Below are 8,399 nucleotides of genomic sequence, written 5' to 3'. Positions count from 1 at the left end.
GTTCATTTACACCTTGTAATCTGAACAGAGGAAATGATACCCTTTTGCATTGATGTTTTGGGAGAAGGTAAATACTGTTACGCTTGCCATATTTTACATGCTGTATGTTCATTCAGCAGACTTACAGAGTTCTTAGTCCACTTCCCAGAGCTGTTAGAAGCACTTGCTGCATTCTGTCACCTTCTTGAGAGAGCTTGTGGTATTCTGTTTATCCTGAGTTTCTTGAAAAGAATTTACACAGAATCACAGAATTTAGTTCATGATCTTTCTACATATACTTTATAGACCAAAATATTGGCTAAAGTGTTTCCCTCAAGTTTTTACCAACCTTATTTTTACATGAGCTGTACTTTATGTCTTCAGGAAAGTGGAAAAATGTGTAAAATAGAGTTCTGCTACTATTAGCAATGTAATTCTTGTATGTTAAATGTACTCCTAACTTACAAGAGCAGATAATTTTCAAACTGGAAATACTGTAATTGTATTACTTCAATACTACCCATTGATTTCATGTGGGTGATTTCAGTTTTTTGCATAAAATCAAGTTTGAATAGTTCTTTTTACTAAACTTGTCATTCACCCGTTCTTGCTAAAATTCTTTGATGCTGAAAGAAAGCAAATTCTGTTTAAGCCCTACTCTGTTCAAATGTTTCTGTTTTCCCACAGTTCATGTATTCAATAAGCTTAATCTTAAATATACCTAAGCCTGAAATTGCAACAAATGAAAGTTGAAGAGGTCAAGTACAGAAGCTCAGTAACAGACTAACCAAGGTTAAGTTGATTTTGGTAAGGTAAAAGATAATTCAATCTTTTGATATAAAATTCATTATACATATATAAAAGCAGTAATGTTTAACAATTTTCACATCAATGCTGATCTTTTACCAACTGGAAGGCAAAATAGTTTGCAGTTGCAAGGCAGAAGGAAAGGTAGTTGTTTCTCTTTCCACAGCTGAAGCTATCAGCTGACAGTAAAGGATGAGGAGTAAGAGATGAAAAATATTAAGACTGTTTAAGAAATAGAGTTTGCATATAAGGAATAGGTTTGATTTCTGGTTATTCAGCCAAAATAATTATTTTAATTCCTATACTGAACGTAAGCAATTTTATATGACATTGAGCTATTTTGTAAGTCATACACCATGTGAAATTATGTATGCAAATATGAAATTATTTTAATATCATAAAATGATGAAGTATTTAAAATGCATTCTGTTGACTTAACCAGTGGTTGATCATCTTGCAGCTTGCAGCATTGAAACAGCAATTGGTAGTATGCACTATTTGATTTGTTATGAGTGTCCCTATATTTTTGTTTGATACTGTTTTATGCTGTAATAATAATGTACTTATAAAATTTATTACATCGTGTGTTAGACTTGCTATATTGTAGCCAATGTTATAAGAATTACTTAAAAAAGCATATTCTTTGAAGTAGATATAAGGAAGGCACTAAAATTCAGAGATGTCTTCTGGCTACTTACAGAATTCAAGAAGGTTTGGAAACGTTCCCAGATATTCCTGTTGTCTCTTAGAATTGGAAAATCGGTCTTTAGTTTATGATATACAAGTATTTTGAAAAAGAAAGAAATTAAATATTCACAATTTCCTGAATGTTTTGCTAATTCCTGGGGGGGAGGCGTCCTCTACCTAGGAGAAATGTATGCAGGAGAAAGAGTAATCCTGTCTTAGAAATCAGAGGTTCAGTTCACAAAACAAAACTGCCTTTGGAATGTCTAGGGAAATGAAAGGCAATATAAAGTATACACATCAACACTTTTGCTTTAGTTTCAGGTATTTAGTGGTCAGCCTTATATGCCCTTCAGCTGCGGTACTTAAACACCACCATTATATTATAGACTCATATAGCTGATGTGTAATTGTGCATGTATGCATATGTACACAATTATTTATAGAAATTAATCTCATAGCCTCATTTGCTGCTACTCTCAGCAAATTGAAATGGGTGTATTAGCCATAGGTAGAATACCTTTCTCAGCAACAGTGTTTCCCTATTTTTAAGTGGCAAAATCTGACTTTGGCAGCTGGTTATTTGCAGGTCTAATGGAAATAAGCAAACTATTGCTCTGTTAGAACTTGCAGCCTTCTTTCAAATTCTCTTGTTTCACAGCTTCTTAAAAAAAATAATTACACAAGTTTCTAAGTAATAGCACTGGGATTAGTTGCCTGTGAATTCATCTTACAGCTTGTTCAGATAAAACTGCAATACTTCTGTTCTCTGTGTAGGCTTATGAGTAGGCTACTTGTGCAGTGGTTGCTCCGTGAATTTTTTCACTAATACGTAAGTTACATTTTCCTTATGCCAGGAAAATGGAAATTTCTACAGAACGGGGTTATTGTGGGGGTTTTTAATAGGAAGTGTAGTACTGTTGCAGAAGACACAAGAGTGACTGAACCTGGTCAGACCAAAGGTCTGTGTAGCCCAGATTGTGTCTCCAGCAAGGGCCAAATGTGGATGCCTAGGGAGGAATATAAGAACAAGGCATGCAGTGATTTTTCCCTTGAGTCCTTTTAGAGCCTCCAAATACATGGTATTCAAACTTTTTCAGTGATGATTATACTTTAAACATAGAAAATAGTATTATCTGAAGCTTTTGGATAAACAGGATACTTGTGAGAGCAGAATTCCTTTCTCTGCTGACCCAAGTAACAACATACTCAGTAAATGCCAAAGATGTTTTCTCAGGAAAACAAGTTATTTATTTATTTATTTATTTATAGGAATTCTTAAGGAATTAGATTTCCTTTTTTTGTTTTAATTTAAAAAAATAATAATTGAATTGGGAAGAGCATCTTGAGTAGTTTAAAGAGAACCATTTGCTTGATGAATTTCCCAAATCCTCAATATGAAGAGGAAGGTAGGTCAAGACACGTTATATCTGGGCACAGATGAAATAAGGTGATTTCTAGTTCAGGAAGAGATGTGAGAGCTGTGGGAGTCATCACCTAACTGATACTCTGAAGAAGCAACAGTATTTTTGTTGACCTCCTGAGTTGCACTCTGCACCTATGGGCAAAACCCGATTCTGTTTTAAATGCTTCTCTGGCTATTAACATAGTTATGATCTGTATCTACAGTCAGGCAAATTTGAGGATAGTCTTTGAAGTTTAAGGAAAGTGATAACGATGGAGGAGGTGTCTGTGCTTCTCATCCTTTCCAGAAAGAACGTACTGTGTTAGAAGTACTTCTAAGTGTCATTACCTCTTTTGACAGGTCTGTTTGGGTACTACTTTTGTCTTGCTGTGGTTTGTGAACTTCAAAAGGTACTTGGTCAAGAATTGTACTTTCAGTTTTCTCTTTCTGGAAGTAAAGGCAAGAGGAAGTTATTTATGGTTTTCATTCTGGACTCAAATTCACACCTAACTTGTCCTCTTCTCAATGTGAAAAAATTGCAAGCTTGAAAAGTGCTTGGTATAAATAAAGCTTATAGCTCATATGAAAATAAGAGAAGAGAGTTCAGTCTAGTTTATGATGAAAGGAGTGTCTGCAGAGGTTTAATAAACCAGTTAGCCACAAATAGAGGTAGTCAGTACTTGGCAGTAGTAATCAGAGCATCAGTCTTAATTGTAAAGATACTACCTAGACACAGATAACCTCCAGAACATGTCCAGATTTGGCAATTTTACTGAAGTCTTCAGATAACATAATACATCTTTAAGCCATTTAAACATTTCCTCTATCTGTGGTATAAAGCAGCTCCCACCCGCTTGACATTATAGACTAAATGATTCAGACCTATTGGCTCTTGGTTGTGGAAAAATCTGCCTGGAGGTCAGTCGTGGTTCATACCACAAGCAGCCATCCTTTTTTTCAGGCCACTTAACTTCAGTCTGCATTTTCAAATGGACACAATATCCTCAATTTCAGCTGCGATTAATTAAAGGTCTGCAAAGAATCTTATGCAAAGCATAAACACTTCTGCATGCTCTATGCATGTGGCAGACTGTCTGTGAAAGTTAGCTGGCCCCTGTTCTGTCCAAGCAAAAAGGAAAAGAGATGACTGCAATTCAAAGAAGGCCAAAACTGAGAAATCCTGAGAGCACCCAGAGGTGGCCATTGCTGCCACCCTGATGGTAATGCCATATGAATGCTGTCCTGCCTGCTGGAAGAGCAGCAGATTGTTCCAGCCCAGAAACTGCTTTAGTAGTGTCAGAAGAGTTCTGACGGGTCCCTGAAAGTTTGTCCTGAAGTTGGAGGAGTGTTTCTCCGTGCCCCCCATTTCCTGTACACAACCATCAGACTCTAGTAATCCCAACTTGTCTATTTCTGTTCTGATTTAGAAGCCCACATGGCTTCTATGCATGGACCAGAGTGTATCTGGTGATGAATGATGATCAATCGGGTTTTTTTCCTTTTTCCTAGTACTAAACAGTTTGGGGCATGGGGGGTTTGATTCCATAGGGGTTTTTTAACACAAATGCCTTTTTCCTTTTGACAACTGTCTGAAATATGTTCCTTTAAGAACCTCCTACATGGTATGTATTTGCAATTTGTAAACACAATATGTCAGAGAATGATTTGATTCAGTGGTGAGGCAGCCAGCTATTTGTATGTCATGAGGTCTAAGGGAAACAAACTGACCCTCAGCCTTCATGCATCCAGCCAAATTCTGATGGGACCTTCAAATAGCTCTGGCAAAGTGTTCTGTTTCTTTTGGACTTGAATGCTTGTTTCTGTGAAGACGTGTAATTATTTCTTCCTTTATTTTGCCGCACAAGTGACCAAGAGAAGCAGCTTCAAACCAAATGTGAGTACTGAGGTTCTTTTCCACTATTCCTTTATCTGACAATGTTTATGTGTGGTAGCATACAAGGTATCTAATTTAACATTTTGAGCAAGTAAGCAGGAACTTTCTTCTTCACACACAAAACTGCTAATTAAATTAGATGCAGAATTCTAAACATGTATCGGGAGATGCCACACTTGTTTTGGATGCAGTTGTTTTCATTTGATTATTTCGCTCGCTCATTCATTTACAAGAAGATTGTTTGGGGTTTCCTTTGTAATGAGATGAGGATTAATTTTGTTTACTCCAAAGAACAATCCAACAAAAAACATGTATGCTGTTTCCTGTGACATTTCAATCACCATTTTTATCTCTTAGCAAGCTTTCATAGCTATTTGCTGTTGCAAGAAAACTTTCTAGATAGTGTCTTTTCTGATAAGGTAAGTCACTTGTTTCTAGCATAACTACTTTTAATGCTTAATGTGGATTTTTGTTGTTGTTGTTTTTAAATAAAACCAGTTTCCAAGCTGGTGTTTATAGCAATATTTTCACTTGTTATAAAAATCAAGTATAATCTCTAAATTCTCCCTCCACAAGACACTGCTTATCTTTCAGCTATCACAGTTTTAGAATCATAATTTTGGTTTGGAATTTGAAGGGAAAGAGTATAATAGAAAGGATATACCACTGTTACTGAAGTGGTGCTGGAAGTGTCTGCCTATATTGCAGAACTGAAACAGTTAGGGTAACAGTGGCAATAGTCCTTTACGTCTAGTATATTAATTGTACTGCTACCTAATTCTATAATGGCAGTCTTTTTGATAATGAGATTACAATTAAACTTGAACAAAACTATCAAATGTAATGTTTGAAAATGTATTTCTTTAACTGTCCCGGTTTTCAGAAGATGTGGGTTTGTATCTGGAGCTGGGCACATAACCTCTTACCTTTAGAAAACAAGTTTCAGATGCTTTTTTTGGTTTGTGGTTAATATTTTCACTCATATTTTTCTTCTGTTTGTGTGATGAGTTGACGTTTCTAGAGTATTTTAACAGAACAGGCTGTAATGGATTTAATATGTTAACTTTATAACAGATTGCTGATGGTCTTCCCATGTGATTTTATTGCAGTGTCACAAAAGTCGCTTTGATTCAAAGTTGTGTAATTGGTAGAAACTTAAGGTGACATACTAACTTTCTTGTAGTATTAGAGCAAAATGGAATCAAAAGCTGCTTGAAAGAGAATCTGATCAGTTGGGAACTATGGCATCTCTGTATTATTTCCAGGCAGTCATATTTTACCAAGCGTCTATTTTTGATTGACTTGGTAAGACATATGTTCTGTGGCCTCTACACCAACAAGCCCAGCTTTCTTCATCTTTTTCCATGTCTGAGCTTTATTTCTCAAAAACAAAGTGAAAAGCTTTCAGTACTGCCTAACCACAGACAGACAGACTGTTAAGATGTGAAAATCTTAACCAGCATGCTTCCAAATGTCAAGCCCAGTATCAGAGGGTGAAATTGTGACCCTTTTGAATGGGCAGCCCTCCTGTTGACCAAACAAGCTCTAGATGCTGTTCAGGAGTTTAGATCACCTGGGGAATAAAACTGACCTGAGATTTTCGGCATGCTTCCCTGCCAATTAAGGGTAAGATGATGTCTTATGTCTAAGTCGAGGATGCTTGGTAAAGTTCATGATTTCCAGTTCAACTGTTCTATTAAAATCTCTAGAGTCCAAGTTTGGAAGTTGGCATGGTGAAATGGTGCTGATGGTTCACTTGAGCTCCTGCAGTGGAATTTGTTCTTCTGGGAAAAGGGTCTGCAGCTCTAGTTAGAAATGAAGCTGTGAACTCCTTGTTTCATATATCTGTATTTTCCTTTAAAATGTAAGAGGAATGAAATAAGGACATTTTTGTAGAAATACGCAAACATTACTTCAAAAACACTGAACTGAGATATTAAAAACAAGTTAATAAAACCCCAACACATAAAATTCTGTGGGAGAGATACAGTGAGGGACGAGACTGTTACAAATGCTAACTGATCTCCCTTGGTTGCCTTTATAATGATGGCTAAATTAAATTTCTGCTAGGAGTCACCCTGGAGAGGAATTTATCTCTCTCCTTTAACTGTAAAAAATGCCTTGTTCATCAGCCTCAGTAGGCTTAGGCTGGCTTCTGTGCATATCCCTGTTCTCTGATATTGTAGAGTACACATCTATCATCCCTTCTTGTTTCCCTTTCTTAGAATAAGAGTTTTCTTTGATTCTACTTCATTCAATGCTAGTATGTTACTTTTCTTCTCAGCTGTGATTGCCTTTGAGTTTGAATTTGCTCTGGGTCCATACATGACGACCGGTAAATTCTTGCACATCTCAACATATTACAGATAATGGTTCTGAACAGGCTGCCCGAGCTGGTTGCTGGCCTCACACTTGGAGGTTTTATATCTCAGAAAAATATTTTTCTTCCTGTAATGTGTCTTTGTTGCCCTGGTAGCAGAACTGATAGAAAGAGTGACCAAGTGACAGCATGGGGTAGTTGTTGATAGAGCGCACACACACAGGGGACCAGAATTCAGACCAGAGTGACCGGTTGATCTGTGCCTCAGTTCCCCATCGGTAAGCTGGGTTTGTTACAGTGGGGAGAAAAGTATTAATTGAAAACAATATTATCCAAGACTTTCTGGAAACAACCCAAATCCTTTATAACTAAGAACTCTCTCAACCACCGTGGCCCTGAGTTTTGACACAAAACTAGAGAAATTCCACTCGGAACATTTTGCGTAAGAATATTAGTCATAACCTCAGAGACATTAAGGACAATTGCAGAGTTCACAACTGGAACATTTTATTGGTTCAGCTAATTTTGGAACTCTGGCACTGGAAGCTGACCACCCGGCAACCTTCGTACAGTGCTTTTACCTATCCCGGAGCAGTGCCATGGATACAGACTGATGAGCAGACCCAGCTACTGACAAAGGTGTAGTGGCTGGCTCTTTTTCTTCCCAGTCCTCCGGGTTTGCTCTCTAACCTTGAGCAAGTCAATTACTTGCTTTGACAAGCATTAACCTTTCCTGTAGACAAGTATCTCACAACTGTGTTTTAGGATCATTTTATTATTGTTGTTAGAAAAGCGTTCTGAAATATTTGAAAGGAAGGCTGTAAAATACTTCAGAGGTTGTAATTCTATTTATCAGAAACACAGAACAGTATTAGGCTGTAAATCATTTTATCAGGAGCCCAGTCTTCCTCAAGTGAGCTCTTCAAGTTTCAATTTCAGCTACATCATGATTCATTTATATTTTATAACATGCAAAATTGTGGCATAATTAGAGTTCTGTGAGTCTGGGATTCTATTTGCATTTTAAAATAAAGGAAAAGATTAGGGGGGAAACTGTTTCATGCTGTTCTTCTAATTGTCAATCTTTGTTTAGTTTGATGCTTGCAAATTGAAGAGCATTGAGAAACATTTCAAATTAAAAGCTCACAATATTTGGGTGGGTTTTTTTTAATACAGTAGCAGAATTCTTAATTTGTTTAATTACTTGCTTAGATGTTTTACTGAAAATATTTACCAAATTTAACATAAATTAGCAGAAAGTACTTGAACTGTATTTGTTCCTTAATGCAGTTGCTGCTGCTGCTTACCAC

General features: G+C 36.7%; 1 protein-coding gene across 1 annotated transcript in view; it reads left to right on the top strand.

Moving 5' to 3' along the window:
- The first annotated feature begins 1,508 nt into the window (after positions 1-1,508).
- FHL5 (four and a half LIM domains 5) overlaps positions 1,509-8,399 on the top strand; it is a 31,715-nt gene continuing 24,824 nt past the window's right edge. Inside the window, exon 1 of the mRNA XM_056342268.1 lies at positions 1,509-4,769. The gene's annotated coding sequence lies outside the window, so the exon portion shown is untranslated. The remainder of the gene's footprint in view (positions 4,770-8,399) is intronic.

This window comes from Falco biarmicus, chromosome 6, assembly GCF_023638135.1.
Source record: "Falco biarmicus isolate bFalBia1 chromosome 6, bFalBia1.pri, whole genome shotgun sequence".
Classification (NCBI taxonomy): Eukaryota; Metazoa; Chordata; class Aves; order Falconiformes; family Falconidae; genus Falco; species Falco biarmicus.
This window is presented reverse-complemented; position numbering and strand designations above follow the sequence as displayed.